We start from the raw sequence: 22,824 nt of genomic DNA on the forward strand, positions 1-22,824 counted from the left end.
AGTTCTTTACATTTATTTCTTCTATGCATGTACAAAATGCGACAGGCAGGAAATAGGATTGGCTGGCCTTGCCTCCAGCCTCCACATGTTCAAGAGTAAAAGGGGATCACAGGGGTTGAGGGCAGAGCTAGTGAGGGCAAGCCTCCTTCCTTTTCTTCATGGAGTCATATAAAGAGGGCTTAAGGGTTGTAAGGGGCCAGAAGATCTGGGGAAGCCCAGCCAGATGGGCGGGGTATAAATAAAAGATGATGATGATGATGATTATCCCTATGATTCAGTTGCCTGACCTTGAGCCATTTTGCATATTTTACCCTTCCCAGCCTAATGAGCTCAAATATCTCATTTGGTGTGGTGAGTCTGATGAACTGAAATAGAGATGCTTCAAAGTTGTGTGTGTGTCTGTGTGTGTGTGGTGTTTTGTTTTGTTTGAAAGGCAACCGACAAGCGAGCGTTGCCCACACCTTCCGCCACGATGCTGGATCTATTGGCCAATCAGCTTGGTAAATCCTTCCTCAAGGACCAGTCCTTGCATTTAAAAGACAACGCCAAGTCTTACTGCATTGTACAGAAGTTTCCTTTTTGCAGAAGTTAAGGGACAAACTTGAATGGCATTACCTACGAGTTAGTTGCTCTGGCATTCCTGCTGCTTAACACAAATAAACTGCTTACATGAGCACTGAAAGGGTGCAGCCAGGGTCAAGAAGCAGTCTGCTGAGGTCCGTGGGGTCAATGCAATAAACTGAGACTGCAAAATAATTCAATAGATTACATGCTAGTCCTCTTTCAACATGCTGCTAGCCATTCCCTTAAGGCATGTACTATGGCCTACATTTTTTGAGCTGGAGAATCTGAATTCCAGCTTTGTGTTGCAGTTCCAGGGTATGCAGCAATTACCTATTTACCGTGAACATCATTGTTGGACTTCATTTTACCACTTTCTTCTGCTGTGATATTTCCCCCCACCTACCAATACTAAATATAGTAGCAGCATGTGATTTGATGGTTACATCATTGGCTGTCAGTTTACAGCAAACAGTTTTTTAAGCATCTGCTCCTCTATTTTATGGATCAGAGTTCTCTTTATTGTCTTTGACAAACTCCAGATGTAAAATGGCATGTGATTTTTTATTTTGTTTTAATTATGTTTTTATCATTCCTATGGCTTTCTGCCAGGCTGCAGCCGTCTGCTAGCTTTTGCCTGGACCCTCAGGCCAACTTTGGCTCTTGGCCAGATAACTTTGGCCCGGTAATGTTTTGCCTAGAGATGTGGAGAATTTGTCCCCTCTGTTTCTCCAGAGTTTTCCGTTGTTCCATTACAAAGTACTGAATTTTCATGGCAACTTTGTAGCTTGTCTCAAATATCCACTGAGTTTCCAAACAACTTCCAGACTTCAGCGCATGCCCAGGTCTGCTTCCTTACCTGTCTTGTGCAGACACTTTCAAAGCATAGCAATAAATACAGTTAGTAATGGAGATCTTTTCCATTATGCTAGATACACACACACACACACACACACACACACACACACCAAAATCTATCATTTTTCTATTTGGAATATATACATCGCAATCCAGTTTTCCCCAACATGCAGGCCATTTCCATTATAACCATGAAGTAGGGTTGTGTGAAAACATTCCCCCTTATCCCATTCACTTTGTTTAACACTGCATTGCATGTTTGGTCAATTTTCACAGAGTTCTGGTATTTGCTATTGCTCATTGTTCATGATTCAAAGCACTGACTGGCTATTTTGCTTCATGCTGAGCTTATTACTCATCACTTCCCCAATTATAGGAGACAGAGATTCATCTAGCTTTTCTGTGTAATCTGAGCTATTGTCATCAGTTCCTCATTCAAAGCCTAGATCCAGTTAGCTATTGTGCAGTGTCAGGCTATTTCTCATGGTGTCAGGCTATTACTCATCAGTTCCCTATTTAAATGACAGACCCAAATAGCTATTTCATCCCATTCCAGGTTATTGCTTTTCGTTTCTGGTGTCAGCAAAGAATTGACTAGCCAATGTGGGACAGTTTTCCACTGGCAAAGGAATGAGAAATGGGAAGCTGATTTGTTCAGGAGCACCGAGCATGCACCAACACACACAAAGAGAAATCTTTATCAGGGAAAATGCAGTCCATAGTACCCTTGATATTGAAATGCATTACTTTTGCTATGTGAATCCTGTTGAAAATAATTTTGCTGTGGTGTCTGATACCTTCTTTACAGTAGCTTGTAAAACCACCACCATGTGGATGGGGGGAGGGGGTCATCCCAGTGATAGTTTTAATGCCTCATTCCTTATTCTCGGCTCTGTCAATGACAGGAATGGGATTTTCAATTATCCATATGGGATTTCCAAATGTGAAAGCTATAAATGGAGCTGTCAATAAGTGAAAACAATTTCCAGCAGTATCATGTATTCTGATGCATGTTGAATGTTGCACACGTTATCTGATTATTTTTAAATTAAATGTTGCCACTTCCTACCCCAGTGAACCCACCCATCCGGGGGGGGGGGGGGCAGTTAAACAATGGCAGCAATTGAAGCAGTATATTAAAAATGGTTCATCTATACATATGTGTGATGAATATGCTGGATTTAGTTTTAGGAAGGACTGAAGCCATTTTGGAAAGAGAGCAGCCATTTTGCATGTAGAAGGATCCAGGTCCACCTCTGGACTCTTATAGTGCTGGCAAATATCTATATCTGAAATACTGCAGTCTTTGCTGGTCAGTGTAGATAGTTGTGAGTTAGATGGACCCATGCTCTGATTTACAATAGGCACCTTCTTCTGTCAATAATAATAATAATAATAATAATAATAATAATAATAATAGCAGCTAAATATGTTCCTGAATCATTTAATCATTATTCTAAAAGACTAGTTTATAGCCAGATAGTGAAAGAAAATGATGAAAATGAAACCTGATATATTACAGGCACACTTGTCAATTTCTAGAATCACTGTGGCTATGATACGCTTGCTACAATATAATTCATCTATAATTAAGCAATATGAGTCTACTTTCTTGACATGTTTAATGGTACTGGAGGAGGTAATGCACCGTACATGCATTTTGCAAATTGTTTGGGTTGAATTTTTATACAAAGACATTTTGGCAGATACTGTAAATGCCTTCAACAGCACTGATAGTCATTAGATTGTTGAACAGTCACTTAAGGCAAGTGATGTTCTACAGTGTGGATTAAAGACCAGGACAAAACACTGGAGGGATGAGGGAAGAAAAGCTGTGAGCTGGCACAATGAGAGCATGTCCACATCATGAACTAATAGGTTTTCCCTGTTATAGGAAACTTATGCATGATTGCTAACTTCTCTCATTCCCTTCTGAGTCCTGAAAGTTCTTAAAGCACCAGTTGCTGAATCTGCAAGTTGAGAAGGAACACTTGTAGCAAGTTCAGGTCCCAACAATGATGTTGTGATGTGATAGCCTAGTTGCTGCTGCTTACCTGGAAGGAGAGGGGGAGGGGGAAGCAAAGGGGAGATTAGTGCAGTGTAAACACAGCAGCAGCAGCAGCAGCAGCAGCACTGGATTGGGTCTGCAGGTGCATTTGCACTGCACTGACCTGATTGCCACCTTGATCTCTTCCTCTCTTCCTCCCAGTAAGCAGCCAGCAGTGACTCAGCTGCTAGGAGATGCCACACCAACTGCTACTGGATATGAACATTAAGTGGATTTCTTTTCTTTTATAACATAGTTATCAGTTTACCCCTACTTACATTGAATCTCATTTTCATTTTGTTGCCAATTCACCCACTTGACAACAATCATAATTTGAATGTCTCTCAAAACTGAATAAGCAACAAATTGACACTTTTTACAGGGTGTGGAATTTTCAGTATCCTGATTAACTGGGCCCACCTACTTGGTTAACTCACTGCTTAACCCTTAGCCCAGCTAATTTATGAACAAGTTACATAGTACTGGTTTCATAGCAGAGCCATAGGGAGCTCTACAGTGCTCCTACCCTCTGCTTACTGTTGTTAAACAAGTTAACAAACCATAAAACCAGATGGGGCCCTTATAAATGGTGCTGAATTCAAAATCACATCAGTCTCCGCTAGAATGGTCAATAGTCATGGATGACGGGAGTTGCAGTACATCTCAAGAGCCACATATCGCCTGTCTGCATTATAGGACAATGCATTATAGGACAATGTAGTCACTGCAACATTTCCATAAGTGCCTTTGGAGAAAAGTTTTTTTCTGAAAAGGTGGAGAGGAATTCAAGAATATATGTGATATGAATAGATAATTGTACAAGTCATTCTTCCCAGGAACCTTTTCCAGCTTTCTGGTGGGTGTCAATTTGCCTGGTTCCCATCCTTCATCAGCTTTGGTCCAACATTATATTCTAAAGGCATTAAAAATCCAAACAATTTCTCTCCCTCAAAAAGACTGTTATAACGGGTATGTCAAGGCACATACAAATTCACAGCTATGTTTCTAGGCATGCTAAGGAGAAAGCTGTCCTGTTACGTTCTTCAGCTAACAGCTTCAGCTGGGACTTTGCAAGGCTCATCCTCTCTACTGCAAGCTGTGTAGCAGCAAGATGCCAGTGACAATGTGTGCTATGTACAAAGGGGGTCAATGGGATTAGCAGAAGCAAACAAGGAAGGCTGTGATGTACAACAGAGAGGGAAAGGGACAATCTGGCTTCTCTGTCACAGCTGCCCTGGTTGGACTGAACTAAATTTCAGGGCGGGCGGGGGGTAGGACTACCAACATTACTCCCAGTGTAGATAGGTAGTTGCCTTACACTAAATCAGGCCCTTGGTTCATCTGTCATCCTGGAGAGAATCAGGATTGAAATTGGGACTTTTTGTATGCAAAGCATGTACTTTGGGGAGAAAGACTTCCAGGAGAAGGGTGTGTGGAGTGGTTAAAAGGCAAATACTGTGGAAATATGGCCAATTGAACTGCAGACTGGAAAGAAAATGAAAAAAAATGAAATTGACAGATTCATCGATCCCTGGCAAGGGGGAGAGGGATCTGGGTCTTGTTCTGTTATAACATCCATATTTTTAAAATGCAGGAATTCAAGTTTTAGGGTAGAGGATGTTTTTTTATCTGAGAATAAATGGGGTTCTAAAAACTGAACTGTTTTCCTCAAGCTAGAAAATACGCTCAGTTCTATTGAACCCAGCTTCAAGCCTGTTTGAAATGTCGAACAGCAGTACTAGAAAATAACATTTCCCAGCACTCCTTACATTTGGCATGTGTCAGTGCCAGAGCAGCAGCAAGAAAGAAAGAAAGAAAGGAAGAAAGGAAGAAAGAAAGAGAGAAAGAGAGAAAGAGAGAGAGAGAGAGAGAGAGAGAGAGAGAGAGAGAGAGAGAGAGAGATGGGAAAGGATTTGGTATGTATCTGTGTGTTTGCGTGTGGATCAGCAGGAGGGTGGAAAGAAGGGTGAAGGGAAAGCTCACTTTTGCTATGGCCTGGACTTTAATTTGAGTTAGAGAAGAACTTTCAGAGTTTTAATGCTTGCATTACAAACCTGCTTGGATTTGCAATTTCTGAATTAGGCTCAGCTAATGTTCAAATCCAGCGCTCCTCCTAGTGCATGTATATTATGTTTGGGACTCAAATCCATCTGGTTCTTTGACAGATCCCCCTCCTCTTTCTTTCTCTATCATCATTTATCTTTCTTTTTCAAACCAAGGTATTACAGGTTAAATATAGTGGATAGTTTTTGTTTTGTTTTGTTTCACCAACACCACTTCCCCTCTCAATCCCCAAATGTGTAATTGCATTTAAATATCAAGTACCTGCTTAGATAATATGCATTGTCTGTATTGTCTGGTAAGGACAGCATCTTTTACATTCCTGTTTTTTTTTTTATTTTGTACAGAAAGGAGTTAGATTTATGGGGTGGTAATTGCTGTCATAATGGAGTATTGCAGAGAGGAATGCCTGGAGAAGGCATTTGCATTTGTAATGCTGATCCAGCAAGAGGGTGTTTTGTTTTGTTTTTCAGTTCAAGGGCTCAGCCTGAAGGCAACACAGAGCAGCTGAGGGTGGGTGGGGGAAACAAACCAAACTAGAGGTTAGATAAGTTCAGAGTGAAGACATGGCACAAGAAAGATAACTTAAACGTCAGACAAAGGAATGTGTTAAGTGGTGTGATAGGAATTTTATGGTCTTAGATATATGGTAATGTTCATAACTGCACATACATAGATCAACACAGGAAGACCAACCTGGAACCATTTTGATTCCTAAACTGACCAAATCCTTTCTCTGCAAAGTTAAACTGGAAAAGCCTCCCCATTGTCTCTTTCCTCACAAATCCTGTCTCAAGGTTATGTCTGTTTGAATAATGTGTGAGCCTGTGACCTGGCCCAGGAAATAAGTATTTTACCACTACAAAAGAATGGCCAGGCTCCCCAGGCAATCCAATCAAGTAACTTGCCAGACAGGAGATAAACTGTGACAGGAGAAAAACAACATTTAAATTTCTGTGATGTAGGTGGGATGTATCTGAGGGGTGGTCTTAGCTTTGCTTCTCAATATTCTCTGGTTGGCCTCTGTTATTTTCTCCTACCAATAGGGAACCTATGTAAGAACTCTATATGGGCTCTTGGATACCCCATAAGGGAAAAGGGCATATTTTTTATTTACAACAGTGGATTGATCATGAACCATGAGTGAGCCATGAAATAGCCATACCTTTCTGCAAGGGTGACAATGAACCATATTCACAACGTTCAATTTTATTATTATTATGAGACATAATTTTAACAGTGGAAGGAAGCAAATGGCCATCTTTTGCTCCAAACCCTTTGATTACCATACAATTGTGTTTTTGCCTTTGATAGTAGTCTGACTGACAGACCCAAAGTTTGCAAACATGATAAACGGGAGGAGTGTTTGGGGGCAAGGATTTCAATTCTGTGTCAGGAAATCTTTCCTCAAGCTGTAAGTCAGGCTGTTGTTAAAAAACAGAGGGCCAGGGGAAAAAATAACCCAAACTCCCCCATAGTGACCTGTCCAATAACTGTCCCCATCCAGCTAGAATTGTCTGTGTTAGACGTCTTAGGTCTAGAATATGAGCTTTCGTAGTGCTGGTGCAGAGCTATTACCGTATTGGCCCGAATATAAGCAGCACCTTTAAAATTCAAGGGGGTGGGGAGAGACAATACCCAAATATAAGCCGATCCCTTAAAATTATGCAGGCACTCACACCTGTTCCGTTTTACAATATGTCTGTTTCAGCAGCGATAAGGTAAAAAAAGCCCCAATTTTGTAAGGTTGCTAATTTAAGCCACACTTTAGGCCATGGTCAGAATTTGGAAAAAAGGTATGGCTTATATTCAGGCCAATACTGTTGGAAAAATGCCCCGGGGTTGCCTGCAAGCCCCCGAATCTCTGAGCATCCTCCAGTATGCACAGCTCTGGAAAAGGCATCTCCCTTCTCTTCCAGTGCGCTTCCTAGCAACATATACCATCTGGTATATGCACACTAATCTTCTGGCATACAACAGCAAGAAGACTGAGACATGGTAGAGCTAATCTACTATTTATATACACACTATGTACATACAAAAGCATAATGGCGTCCATTCTCTCCAACTCCAAGAGAACAAACAGTAAGAAATAAAAGTGAAAGTAAAGTGTAACAGTAACCTCAGCGGAAGAGATAAGACGGTCTTCATTTCCCAGATTCATCCCAGACAGGCATGTGATTTACAACAATCTCACCTGCAACATGGGAGGAGTGAAATTGCTAACAAATACGGTATTACTGATGCTTTGAAGAGTGGTAGAGCCACCAGCACATCCACATTCAAGCCACTCATGACAGCAGCCATGGAGGTGGAGGGCAGGCAGACTGGACCCAGGGATGGAGCCTGACACCAGCTGGAGCTCACTGTGAAAGCGACTCAGCATCCATCAGTCCTGTCCTACCTTCAGAACACTCCATTTTGAGACATCAGGAAAGACCAGGCTCAATCCAGGGCATCTCCAGGATTGATGCCCTGGACTGGAAGATAACCCTCTCTAAAATCCCAAAGAGCTGTTGCCAGTTAGTGTAGGCAACACTGTGCTAGATGAGTCAAAGGCACTGGTGGAGGAAGAGGAGTGTGGGGGGAGCGCACCGCCCCTGGCAGCACGATCCTGGTGGGGTGCCATCGCGGCTGCCCCTCCCCACCTGCGGTGGGTGCCACGCCCCTGCAGGCCGCACGCCATGTCCCAGGATGTGCAACATGCCCCTGCGGGCAGCACGCCCCGCCCTGCCCCCGGGATGTGTGCCCCATCCCCGGGACGTGCGCCAGCCCTGCCCCCGCCTGCTCTCCGCCCCCCGATGTTGGTGCATGAAGCTCCACCACTGGTCAAATGCAGCTTCCTCACTAAAATCCCACCCATGAGAATTTGTCAAAATTTCCTCACCCCTTTGACAATGTTCACCACGTTTTCATTCCTTATTATGTAATGGAGAATGGACCAAAAAAAATCATTGTTTTGTGGAAGGGGGAATCAACACAACATTGCTGAAAATGTCCTGCTTGTCTTCTACAAACTGCCCCCTCTTTTCCTCCCTGAATTTTCATTAAAATCTCATCTTTTTTCAAGGACTTTCGCCTGTAATTGTTCTGTCAATGTCTTACATTTGTGTAATAAAATATCCTGATTAAAATGCAAGCAAGCAAGCAAACAAACAAAACCCGCCACCCTGTTCTATAACTTGATGGACACCTGAAATGCTTTTTTAAAAAGATCATGGTGACATAGAAAGATGGGACGTTTCCCCATAGAACATCTTGTAATCTTGAAATGTTCCTCTATTCATGTTATCTTTCTAAATTAGATTATACATTATTTAGGCGAAAGCCCACATCCTTTTCTGAAGGCCTGTGCTTTTCTCACAATGCTTCTTCATTAACATCTTCATTGCACTCTGCTTCTGGAAAGGGTGGCTGAGTAAATAATACTTACTGCTTGCATATTTAGTCTGGGACTTTGAAGTTATTTTTCACATTAAAAAGACATACAGGATGAAATCAACCAAGTTATTTAAAATGATGAATGTCTATTTGATCAAGAATGACTAATCATCCTTAATCACTCAATTATTAATGATTCGTGATTTTAGTCATTCCTAATCAAACCATTAATTATGTTTCATTTTCCCCCATTGTGTTGGGTGGTTGTGCGTGTTTTCTTTGATGTATGTAGCGCATTTATTTATTTGATTGATAGACAACTTGCTCATCCCAAGTGCTTACAGAACTATGTAAGATTTTGCATTGAGAACCGGGGCAGGGGGGGATACCCTTCCATTTGTTTTTCTTGGGCAGAGTAAGAGTATGTGGCCAGAGTATCCTTCCTTTCTTCTACAACCACCTGCCTTGTCCTTGCAATCTTAATTGAGGACTCTTCCCTAGGTCCCCCCACCTAATGAAATGAGATGCATGGTTTCTATGGGGAGGGCCTTTTTGGTGGTGGCACCCCATTTGTGGAATGCCCTCCCCAAAATGCTCACTTGGTGCCTATTGGATGGCCTTTAAGTGCCAGGTAAATAATTTTGTTATTGTTCCGTGAATCATAGTGGGTACATCTAAATGGTGTGTTAGAGTTTAGCTTGAATGCTTTCTCATTCTTTGTTGGTTTTATGTTGCATTTAAATTGTTTTAGCTGCTATTGCTTTAGATGCTTACGTTGGTTTGTTGCTGCTGTGATTATTATGGCTGTTTTAATGCTTTTATTGTGCGAGATTTTGAACAACATTTGTATATATATATTTAGTGTTTCTGTAAACTGCCCAGAAAACTAAGCTGTATGGGGAGTATACAAATAGAATAACTAACTAACCCTGCAATCTTATGGCTCTGGAAGGCTGCCCCAGGGGCTGTAGGAAGCATCTGATCTCACTTGCTGAAGAAGAGAGAGATCTGACCTCAGAAAGGTTGATCCAGCTTCAGAGAGGTTTATCTGCCCAAATGAAAGCCTCCATGGCCCTTTGCCCTGCCCAAATTAGGCCTTTGCCTGCAGATGTTGGAGCCAAAATCAGGCATGCTGGAGGTGGATTAATCAGAAGGAGCCATAGCTCTCCCAGTTCCTCGACATGCCTCCAAGCCAGGGAGGAAACTATGTGAGCCTTGCATTCAATATGCTGAATTTCCTTTCCAGTGTTCCCAATGGCAGGGGAATAGTTGGGGGGGGGGCGACCTTTTAAAAAAAATAAATATGGAGGAGTGTGGTGGTGCCTATCTATCCCTTACTTCAGAACTTTGGCTATCACAGTTCAGTGTAGAATCACAGACATGTACAGTCAGAAGGGATCCCAAGGGCAACCTAGTCCAATCTCCTGCAATGCAGGAATCACAGCTAAATCACAACAGTTTTTGTGATGTTGTGATTTTGTGACTTCCAACCCTGCTTCCATGTACCGGGCTGTACCTTTCGGACTGCACCCCCAATGAATCTGTGACAAAGAAAGGGAAAAAAGATTTAGATGGTTTATGGAATCTTGTGCCATGTTCCAGGTCAGAATGATGTATACATGGACCAGGCATCCATATGTATATCTCAGAGAGCCAGTGTGGTGTAGTGGTTAAGAGCGGTAGTCACGTAGTCTGGTGAACCGGGTTCGCGTCTCCGCTCCTCCACATGCAGCTGCTGGGTGACCTTGGGCCTGTCACACTTCTGTGAAGTCTCTCAGCCCCACTCACCTCACAGAGTGTTTGTTGTGGGGGAGGAAGGGAAAGGAGAATGTTAGCCGCTTTGAGACTCCTGAAGGGGAGTGAAAGGCGGGATATCAAATCCAAACTCTTCTTCTTCTTGTTGGACTGTCCTGTGCAGGCACAAAAGACTGGTGCCAGAGGATCTTCCCACTTCCTACAGTTACAGAGCTGTGTGTGCCATTTAGTTTGATTATACAGTAGTCCCAATTAGATGTTCAGGGCTGTTGACATCAGTGATCAATATACCCTGCCCCCTTTCTTTCTTTCCTTCAGTCATGGTGTTCTGCTTTACGTATAACAGTCATAACTTTCAGTCCTATATTTAGCATTCATACTATATCCAAAAGAGGGGCGCGGGTGGCGCTTTGGGTTAAACAACAGAGCCTAGGGCTTGCCGATCAGAAGGTCGGTGGTTTGAATCCCCGTGATGGGTTGAGCTCCTGTTGCTCTATCCCAGCTCCTGCCAACCTAGCAGTTCGAAAGCACAAAGTGTAAATAGGTACTGCTCCAGCGGGAAGGTAAACAGCATTTCCGTGTGCTGGTCTGGTTCGCCAGAAGCAGCTTGGTTATGCTGGCCACATGACTTGGAAGCTGTACGCTGGCTCCCTCGGGCAATAAAGCGAGATGAGCACCGCAACTCCAGAGTCAGTCACGACTGAAAGGGGTCCCTTTACCTTTTACCATATCCAAAAATATTTTGATATTTCTAATTGATAATGTTAACGTTTGTTTTATTTTATTTTCAGGAAACTACTTCAAGGTTTTGTTTACAATCAAGTGGTTTATAAATGTTGTTAAATAAATGAATTAAAACACCTTCCTTTCTCCTTTATTTTTTAGCATTTTATCACAATGGGATGCAAATATGGATGTAAAAATACAGCCAATACATTTGTTATAATACTTTTCTTCATATTATAGCTGGCAGATAGTTCAAATAAAGGTTTCTACTGATGCAAAAATTTAATACATTAAATTAGATCAAAAGTATGTTTGCTTGACTAAGACAAGGTATGTTGAATACATCCAGTGAGATAAAGAAGATGCAAGAGATGAGAATTTCATCAAAACAAATTTGCCTGATTCAAATGAGTATTTGCTTTAGCTTTGTGGTACTCCTAAGGCAGCTGTTTTGCCTGCCATATACTTGGAAGTACAGCAAGCTAAATCCATGCCATTATTCCTAGTAGCACCTTTTGCATCTAAGGTGTCAAGCGAGGCAAATTGTCCTTCAGCTGAGATGCTTTCTAGAGCTGGGATTTAGTAACAGAAATCCTGGCTGTCTGGAGCTTCATGCTGGCTTGCTCCCATGTTTAAAAGAAGGTTGAAAATATTTGTATAACAAACAACGGAGACATGGGCTGTGTGAACAATCAATCATGCATATGTCAAAGCCACCGGCAGGGTCTTCTGAAAACAATCTGCACTTTTTTATTGAAGGGTTTAAGAAAGATTACACAGCAACCAACACGCCATCAAAGCTTCAAGAACAAATCAATGTATGGCTTACCTCCCAAGGTCTGTCCCCAGGTTTTATTGTAACTGACAATGGAAGTGATGCCGTAAAATACCATGCATTGTTGCTTCTTTGCTGTTCCCACATGACGTTCTTTATCCTTGACATGCTGCATCACTCAAATCAATGGAGGGTGACATTGAGGCCCCTCAGATCACTCCTTCCACGAGTCTAAGCTCCCTCACCCACCCATTGCTGTCACAGAGCTTGCACCCATGAATCATTTTTGTGACTTAATTTTAAAACAGCGATTTGCTTTATTTTCTCAAGGATATCAAAAGCGGTGTAGCCTCATTTATCTGATTCACACAGGGAACATCCATAACATTAGAGGTTATGCAAGTATGAAGGCTATTTGCATACAGCTCGTCCTTCCCTTCTCCAGCCACTAAGACAGCTAGAGACTGAGAGCAGCCTATCTTACATATTAGAATGTAACTTTGAAGGCATGTATGAAACTCCTGGGACTTTCTCCCCTTACAGGCTTAAGGCAGCCTGGGCCTTATCCCTCAACAAGTACCAGGTATTTAACTGGAAGGAGAAAATTAAATTTACTGGGCTAGGTTTGAGTCATAGTTTTGTCTCTTGACATAAACAATGACTAAGTTAAATTATTTCCGCAGGACTAAAGCACAACTTACTTAGGCTAGAATTCTAGCCCCTTGATGGCTGGGCATGGGTTAGTATGCTGCTCAATCCCCTGCCTAGTAACACCTTAGAGACCAACTAAGTTTGTTCTTGGTATGAGCTTTTGTGTGCATGCACTTCTTCTGAAGAAGTGTCCATGCACATGAAAGCTCATACCAAGAACAAACTTAGCTGGTCTCAAAGGTTCTACAGGACATTTTTATTTATTTATATATATATATTTCTACTGTGTCAGACCAACACGGCTACCTACCTGAATCTAGCCCCCTGTCTGTTGGCAGAGAAAAGCACTGCTGGTGTGCTGTGATGGGTGAAGGGGTGGGGGTCTCCAGTATAGCTTAAGGTTGCCAGACGTCCCTGTTGCCTGGGGAGAGTCCCCGGATTTACACATACAAAATCCATTGAAGTTGAAAACTGTCCCCAGATTCATTGAAAAAAATCTGGTAAGCTTACTGTAGTTCAACCGCCACCCATCTGGGCAGGAAGTTACCATTGGCAGGTCTCCCACTGGTAGTAACCAGTGTAAAGCCACAGAATTTCTGAGGGTCTTTTGACAGTTCCCTCACTGTGAGAAGTGAAGTTACAGGAAACCAGGCAGAGGACCTTCTTGGTTGTGGCACCTGCCCTGTGGAACACACTCCCATCAGATATCAAACAGATAAACAACTATACAACTTTCTGAAGACATCTGAAGGCCGCCCTGTATCAGGAGGTATTTACTGTTTGACAGTTTGCTGTGCATTTGTTATGCTGGAAGCCGCCTAGATTGGCTGGGACAAATATTACAAGTAATATTTTTTATTATATTATTATTATTATTATTTCAGGGCAGAGGAAAATGGTAAACAAGAAAGCTGTCTCCTAGCAGCTGGAGCCAGTAGGGGGATTCGGATATGACAGGAGCACTGCTGCTCTGCTATTCTCCAGCTAGGATTGCTGTGCCCATCTGTATTCAATATTTTACTTTCTGCTATATTATGGGTTGTTATGTACAATGAGACAATGAGCTGGTAATATGGCTTGCTATGAACTCAAATAAAAAGGGCACAGTAAAGCTTTAATTATCTCAGCATAGGAGACAGCAAAATATATTCATCACTTGGAAATCTCATTTTTTATATCTACCTACCTACCTCTCTCATTTGCTGCAGGAAGCTCAAGATGGGCAAACACTGGAGCTTTATCATGTTGTCTTCACATGACTAAATTGGGTCTATTGGTTCAAGTCCACTATTAGATAGCCAAACAGACAGACACAAATAGAATTTAGTTTCAGTTGCTAAAGGTGTTACTTAAAATGCTTTATTCAAAAAGCATTACCAAGGCAAATGCAGCTTCTAATATTTGAACCCAGTCCCCAGTTTTGATTATTTAATTTCTCTTCTTTTCACTTGATTTGTGATCTTTGGCTTGTGTCTGAGAACAAAAAAGAAAAAGAAAGAAATACAGCCTTGTTAGTCTAAGCAAATCTTTTACAAGTTCCCTATTTGCCAAAAAAAGAATTGCAGAATCATGTTTTCAGTGACAGCTCAAATCAAAGCCCACAAAGTATATTTCCCAAGATGCACCTGATTCTGCTGTTCTGATGTATTTCAATCACTTATCTCTGGAGAACTGTCTTTTTTCCTCTTGACAAATTAGGTAACTTGACAAAATTGATTTAAGATCTCTGCTGAGTACTTCCCATGAGACATTCCTGTTAAATTTAGGAGACTCTTGGCTGATCCAGGCCCAGGAATTGTCCGTAAATGAGCTGGTTTGTTTTCAAGTGTGCATACTGAGACTCTCCCTCACACAGGAATTTGTGCTTTATAAAATACTGAAGAAAAATAGATACTGAAGAAGGGGAATGCTCAGTATTTTGCTGATAGATGAATGACATAGTGTGTGTGGCATTTTTAGCCCCCAATGTTATGTGGAGGATATTGTGGAGGATACAAAATGTTGTCCAGGCTTCCAACACTCGTGTGTGTGTGTGTGTGTGTGTGTGAATCTCTTAAGAAAGAATCCCCCACTCTGAGAAACTGTTGAAAAAAGTTTGTACCCTGCATCTGTTTGGTCACATGGCCCTCCATATGTCTTAACCTACAAATAGGATGGAGTATTTTGAGAGGCTGCGCCCACCTCTAGGTCAAATTGATATATTTATATTTTATAGGTGATAAATTTCACTGATTTAAGAGAAGGTTTCTGTTTATTGTTGCTGTTGTTGTTGCTGCTGCTGTTGTTACATCAGTGTGCAGGGTACTTTGCAGAGTAAAGAAGGCTGGATTGTAGGCCCCTAAAGTGGAAGTGGAGACAGGTGTAAACAGCTTTGAGGAAAAGGTCAGCTTTGAGGGGATTTGAAGTAAAAGAGGTGGCATCACACATTGTGGAAGGTATTACAGCAGGGGGACGACGACATATATCTTGCAGTATAATGTTGTTGTTGTTGTTGTTGTTGTTGAAGACATATTTACCTCACTTTTGGTTGGAATCCAGGACCCAAGTTTGGGGCAAGTAGTCTTTGGTGAGAGAACCCCAGCAGAGATATAACATTAACAAAAGACATGGTGAACCATTTCCCCCCTGACTTATTTGGAAGGCATTTGGATTGAATTGATGTGGAAAAGCTGAAGGTTCAATGTTATATGGTTCAGTTTAGCATGGTGAGCTAGTATGCTAAAGTGCTAGTGAATCTCTCTGTCTGCTTGTATTTTCACAAGGTTTACTTCTAAAACCAGAATAACGATATTATAATAGAGTAGATCATGGTGTACCGGCATCTCTTCAAGTTTATGTAGCTAGTGTGTCTGTGCTTGTCTTGTGTCATGAGACAATAAACACTTTAGATTCTAAACTGAACTGAATGGGTAAGGAGTTTTCTTAACCAGGAACTCTGGAGAAAGCTGACTATTGGAAAGCAGGAAAACTCTGGTGTTCTGCTGAAGACACTGCTGGAGCTGTGCATGCTTTTCTGATCACACTGACTGAAATGTAGAGTAGTACCAACAACAGAGGATGGGCCCAAGTCTCAGGTTATGGGCCAACTGACGTCTACAACTCAAAACAAGGTGGTCACCAGGCTTCATTTTTCACATCTGAGGCAACACTTATCCACACCATTTACAAATGTGCTTGGGAGCCACAGTGTAGCTTAGTCTTCTGGATGAGATGTAAAACCAGACTAATTGTGGTAGTTACAAACCTCATTAGTCATTATGTTCTTCATGAAACAGCAGAGGGCTTTGCCATTGTGTTCTGACCAAATGTCAACATTAGCACTTGTGTTCCGACTCCATAAATAACTGCTTAATGTTTAATTTGAAAAAGTGTTCTTTGCTTCACTGCTTAGACCATAGAGCAAGGTTGATAGATTAAGTTAAACTTCATCTATCTAAAAATGGCTGTACTTCAAGCTTGGATGACATTCTTAATGTAGATGAAGCAGGGATGGGCAGGGGACAATGGGAATTTCAACTGACCAACAGACCTTGCCCAGAATAAGTTTGGCTGCTATTTTGCCCAAGATCATTCCATTTCAGCTTCTCATTTAAAGCCTGGGTCCCATTTGGCCAGTCTCCTTTTCTTTTACAAGCTTCCTAGCCTCACAGGACAAAGCCCCAGTTATGGTTTCTGGGTTCCTGAAATACTGATTTCTATGAAGGGTGCCTCTCTGAGCCATTACCAGCCCTTCAATCATCAATATATCTGTCACTTTGCACAATGGCTGCTCCACATTACTTGCAACTAGGTGTTCCTTCTGTCAATTTAGGATCAGGAGAGATTGGCTGGGTTCTCATTGTGGCCACATTCACACCATACATTCACCCCAACATTCACACAAGAGTTCCTTGTGAAGAGGGATTGATAGTTAAACAGTGCTGAGAATTGTAGCTCTGTGAGGAAAATGTTGGTCTCCCAACAACTCTCAACATCCTTTTTCCCATTGAAATTGCAATGGTACCTCAGTTTTCAGATGTCTCCATTGCCAAATGTTTCGGTTTTTGAACATTCCTCAGAAGTTGAATGGCTTCCACTGCATGTATCTGTTGTTTTTCACAATTTTCTCTATTGAATTGGCAGGCCACCCTTTGCTCATCGGTTTTCTAATGTTTCGGAAGTTGAACAGTCTTCCTGAATGGATAATGTTTGAAAACCGAGGTAGTTACTAAATTGTCCCATTGATTTCATTGGTGAGACTAAAGCTCCATACTTTATCTGCTTAGAGTAGACACAACCTACTAATTTACTAAGTCTGAAGTGAGTTCAGTGGGATCATTATTACTATTATTATCATATGCACATACTACTTAATGCAAAAATATGTAAACATTAAAATATGAACAACATACTTAAAACTAAAAACAAAATACTAAAACATTTATGAACATTTATAAATAAAACATGTGATAAACAAACCAGTTAAAATAGTACAAGAATTAAAACAGGACACGTAAGCCAAAAGATCAAGGGAATGCTATCAGAATGCCAATACAGGTGGGGCCTCACTTATTTCAGCAGGGAGTCTAAGAATGACAAAGTATGAATCCAACCCATTATTCCTTGCTGCCTGCAAAAATGCAGGAGATTATGCCTTCACAAATACACAGATATAGAATGTCATATGCATTGCTCCATGAAAAGCAGGAAAATAGCAATGCTGTATCATATCAGCTCCTCTCACTTCATGAAGATATACATGTTGACACCAGTATCTTTTCAAGTACTCAAGTCTTTGTGCAAAAAGAGGGACTTTATTCAATTACCTATCATACTATCTTTCTGTTCATAGTTATTCTTATTAGTATTCTTGATGAGCTTTGAATCACTGAAGCAATTAAAATATATTAATATATCCCACTTTCTTAGGGAAATGATCAGATTTTAGTACTGGTCTTTTTTTTTTTAAAGTATTAAATAACCTGAAGTTTTTCACCGATGACACTAGACTATTTCCTTGATTTTCTTTATGAAAGCACTTAGTCATTCACAGTATGACTTGAGTTAACAGAAGGGTTTTGGTCTGTGCCCTACGAGGGAAGGCAATTTTTGCCCATTTCCCTCTGCAACCCCCATGCCGTCTTTCACCCTCTTCTGGAAAGTTCCCCAGCTCTCAGGTGCTCATGCTGGGTGGGGCCACAGAGTGCAGTGGGGAGAGTATTTGACAAAAGTTCCCTCTTCTCTTTTCCCATTTGTGCACACATCCATTGGATCAAAAGCCCTTCCATGAATATTAGGGCACCAGTTGAAGCCCACTCATTTTTTGTAACTTTGGTGTCTTAAGAATTCTGTTTTTGTATGCTTGTTTGCTTACCTTTTAGTTCTTGGGGTGCCATCTAATGAACATTCAGGCCCCACAGAAATTAGTGAAGCATGCAAAGATCTTTTATAAGACAATTTAAGTCCAGAGGAGGGCAACCAAAATGGTCAAAGGCCTGGAAACGATGCCTTATGAGGAACGGCTAAGGGAGCTGGGCATGTTTAGCCTGGAGAAGAGGAGGTTAAGGGGTGATATGATAGCCATGTTCAAAAAGGATAAAAGGATGTCACATAGAGGAGGGAGAAAGGTTGTTTTCTGCTGTTCCAGAGAAGCGGACACGGAGCAATGGATCCAAACTACAAGAAAGAAGATTCCACCTAAACATTAGGAAGAACTTCCTGACAGTAAGAGCTGTTCGACAGTGGAATTTGCTGCCAAGGGTTGTGGTGGAGTCTCCTTCTTTGGAGGTCTTTAAGCAGAGGCTTGACAACCATATGTCAGGAGTGCTCTGATGGTGTTTCCTGCTTGGCAGGGGAGTTGGACTCGATGACCCTTGTGGTCTCTTCCAACTCTATGATTCTATGATTCTATGATTCTAAGTCTATTTAACTTTTGGCTTTTCTTCTTCTCTTCAGAAATGAATTTCTCTCATACAAAAGATCATGATGGCTTAAAGATATGGAGGCCAAAGAAGATGTCATTTGACTGGATATGCTGAATATTGTGTGAGTGTACTGCTTAATTGCTTTATAGTGGAACTTCTGCTGTCAATGTTGGTTAGCAAATTCATTTTGGTTTTCATCAGAAAGATACCCTACTGTGCATTCCTAGTTGATGTCAGCTGTCAAATTAACATGAGACCAAGCCATATATAGCAAGGCTAGGACCACATGCTCATTTTCCCTCAACTGTGATTTGCGAAAGTACTTCCTAGAAGTCACAAGCTGCTCTTCAAACTCATAAGTTCCAAAAGCCATTCACTGGTAAATGAGAAGTGTAACCTTTTTCTTCTATGCCTAGCATCTTATGCTGTCAAATCTCCAAATTGCTTTTCGAAATCAGTGGAGAGTAAAGAGCATGTTTTGGAATTCCGGAGGCTTCTGAAAAGGTGTTGGGAAGATTTTCCATAGATTTTTGTACATCTCCACCCATATATTTCCATTGTGCTTTATTCTGTAGCTTCGTAAGATAGGTGTTTTGTGCTGGGCTAGGTCACTGCAGTGCTTTGAGAGAGCACTTAGCAACAGAAAGCCACAAATCTCCTTTAGTACATAATTAAAATGTCCACCTTCAGAGAAGATAAATAACTGACAATTCCAAAGAAAGACTTTTGTACTTCCATAAGAAGGGTGTTTATTATTTCTCAAATCTCCGAGTATACCAGCTAAACTGTTTTGTACTTCTTGAAATGTTGGTTTTTAATACAATCTAACATTGTAATTTTATGTATATAGTGTAGCTTGCTTCTTTGAGAGGACTTTGTCTAGAAATGTGGTCTATAAATATATAAAGGGGGGGGGGGAATGAAATGAAATGCAGGCTACCAGAGAAATTATGGAGGCAGAATGTCTGGATGCTTGTATTACTTTGTTTTCTCTCTGGGGGATTTCCCCTATGGAATTAGTTTGGATATAAACTGAGAATGCTACTCCACTGAGCCTTGAATGTGCCATCTGCTTTGGGTAGTAGGAGAGACTTCTGGGTGGCTTTACTTGGCCTGTGTCAGTATCATAGGACAGCCAATGATACATAGTGTCAAGTGTGACTTTTAATCCCTGCTCTCTTAATCCCTGTCACAGCCCCCCTTCCACCCTTCCCTTTGGACAGTGGACTTCATTGCTCCCTGCCTTTTGGGGAGCCAAGGGGTAAGTTTTTGTTGGTTTTGAGATTGGTTGTCCCTGTTCTCCATTTTAACCTACTTCACACTATATGATTGACTAGGATGTGGTATTCCTTGCTGCCTAGGCTTTCTGTGGTCTCTCCTTTTGTCACACCTGCCAGGTTGGGCTAAACAGAGTAGGGTTTAGAGCTACTTTTGATGAGCACTTGAAGGTGAAGAGCTGCCTTGCAACACTGAATCTTAATGCTGCCTGGCTTAGTGTGGTTAAGGGGAGTAACCTCACCTGAATCCCAGCTGCTTCTTCCCTGTGAACACTGTCCAGTGGGGAACAGCCAAAGATTCCATCTGCTTTCTTTTAAAGCTGGCTAACAATGAAGGCTGCACATCAGCCACTTTATGAATCTGTGGACTGGAGCCCAGCGGTGTTGTCCATCTGAGAAAGTAAAGTCTGGGGCACCTAGAGTTAGTCAACCTCACAGGGGGATAAAGGTAAAGTGACCCCTGACCATTAGGTCCAGTCGTGACCGACTCTGGGGTTGTAGTGCTCATCTCACTTTATTAGCCAAGGGAGCCGGCATACAGCTTCCGGGTCATGTGGCCAGCATGACTAAGCCACTTCTGGCGAACCAGAGCAGTGCACGGAAATGCCGTTTACCTTCCCGCTGGAGTGGTACCTATTTATCTACTTGCACTTTGACGTGCTTTCGAACTGCTAGGTTGGCAGGAGCAGGGACCGAGCAACGGGAGCTCACCCCGTCAAAGGGATTCGAACCGCCGACCTTCTGATTGACAAGTCCTAGGCTCTGTGGTTTAACCCACAGTGCCACCCACGTCCCTACAGGGGGATAATTAGTAAGCAGATTCATGCTTACTTATTAGTAAATCTGTGGTTTTATACCCCCCAAACAGTTGTCAGCATCTTATTCATTGGCATGTGGCAAAGATCTAGGATTCTCACATGTTTCAGTGTGATGTCTGCCTTTGTTGCAGGCACCTTAGGGTTTTGTGGTTTTGGTTTTTGTTTAAAAAAATCTCCTAACCTCGAAGCATTAGTCTCTATCACAGAACTGTTTCTCAGCAGACATCCATACATCTAGGAAAACTCAAGCCTTTTACTTTTTAAAGGGCATCGCAGACCAAGATTGATGATAATTAATAAAGCTTAGCAAAGAAAATTATAAAGGCCCCAGATAATCAGTGGAGTGACCTGGTGTCTGATCAGTTCTTCTCCCCAGAAATAGCATCATGGTGACCTTTATGCTGCAGGGATGCCACATATTAAACTACAGAGCCAAAGACAGGTTTAATCAAAGTGTACATCTCTTTTAGCACTGAGAACGTACTAAGTAATATTAATGATGTGTACAGGGGTACTGCACTAATACACAAGAGAAGGACAAGAGGCTTTTTGCTCTAGCTTCTACTGTAGCAGCATCCCGAGTGATGCTGTCCTGACGTTGCAAAAGCATGTCTCACATTGCAGATCCTGTTTGCCAAAAAGTTGGATGGGTTTGCTGAGAGCCAAAACCTGTTTCATACTGAGAGTTCTCAGATCTTCTGCTCTGGGATGAATGAATACTACAATTTTGGTGTCTCACTTACCATGTTTGGATTTTGAACGAATGCCTAATTCAGTCATTTTGGTGTCCTTTGAAGAGTGGCTATTTGTCTATTCCCAAACAAGCCAGAAAATGTGCTGCAGAGCCCTGTGCACATTGTTTGTTGCTTATCATTATCTGTTTCTTGCAACTTTTAAAGGGTAGTTGTGTTAGTCAGTTTGCAGCAAAAATAACAAAGAGTCTTCTGGTGCCTTAAAGACTAACAAATTTATTGTGGCATGAACTAGAGCCTACTTCATCAGATGCTTGAAGTGTTATCCTCGGTTAGCAGAAACACAAAGAGAAAAACCATAAACAGTGGGGCCAAAATCCCATGAAATACAAGAAAAAGGTTTCATAGTTTTGCTTAGAAGTCTCACGGACTCTCTTGAATTGTATGGTCATTTGGCACCACTATTTCAAATTCTGTCTTTAAAATTATGTATTGTCTAAGCAACACTAAATTAAAGTTGGGAATGGGAAACGGTATTCCTAAACCATGGTGAATCATTATGTATGCACCATAATGTTGCTGACTCTGGGGCAACTGAAATGTCCTTAGTATGGTGCACAAGAAATTGACCTAGGATATCCTAGTTTTTGCATCCCATGTTCTCACCCATGTTCCTTTCCATTCCTATACAAGGTTTCGTGTCTTTGCAGCAGCACACAGGAGGTGTTGGTTCTTGTTCGTAGAGTAACATCAACCCATTTGACTGTGTTAGTGGGGTTTTCTGAATCTGCCTGTGTCAACAGCATAGTGACACAGGCAGTGGTGATGTGATGGCATAGCAGACCTTGTGTCTCTTCCTATATGCCTGTTTGCAGATACAGTGACAAGCAGGATCGGGCTATTAGCTATTCAGTCTCCATATCAATAGCTAAATGCCCCTGCTGCATGTGGCTGGATGGATGCCACATACCTCACAAAGTGCCCAAAAGAGAAAGTTTGCCCACACCTGCTTTCATAATAAGGCCTTAAGGGAATGAAGTACCAAAATGCATTTATACACATTTTCCATAGAATGAAATGCATAATGTCCACACACTTGAAATGAGAGACCTGTCCGGAATTTTGTCATATGTGATACAAATTCTGCCTGATGCCATGTAAAGATCATATTGATTACCAATACAAAGAGATAGCATTTCATTTACAGGATATACAACGTTCAGCAACTTTTTTTCCTATATCCATAGGCAAATTTTGATTTGTGAACGAGTGGTGTGGGTGCTGTCTGACACAGCTCTTCCTACTTCCCCAGATCAGCA

At 41.6% G+C, this 22,824-nt stretch overlaps 1 protein-coding gene across 3 annotated transcripts in view; it reads left to right on the forward strand.

Moving 5' to 3' along the window:
* The window catches only part of LRRC4C (leucine rich repeat containing 4C), a 614,900-nt gene that overhangs the window by 206,615 nt on the left and 385,461 nt on the right, over positions 1-22,824 (forward strand). For all 3 annotated transcript variants that reach the window (XM_083464159.1, XM_083464156.1, XM_083464158.1), the window contains exon 2: positions 18,750-18,839. The gene's annotated coding sequence lies outside the window, so the exon portion shown is untranslated. The remainder of the gene's footprint in view (positions 1-18,749; positions 18,840-22,824) is intronic.

The sequence above is a fragment of the Podarcis liolepis genome (assembly GCF_965112155.1).
Source record: "Podarcis liolepis genome assembly, chromosome: 1".
Taxonomy (NCBI): domain Eukaryota; kingdom Metazoa; phylum Chordata; class Lepidosauria; order Squamata; family Lacertidae; genus Podarcis; species Podarcis liolepis.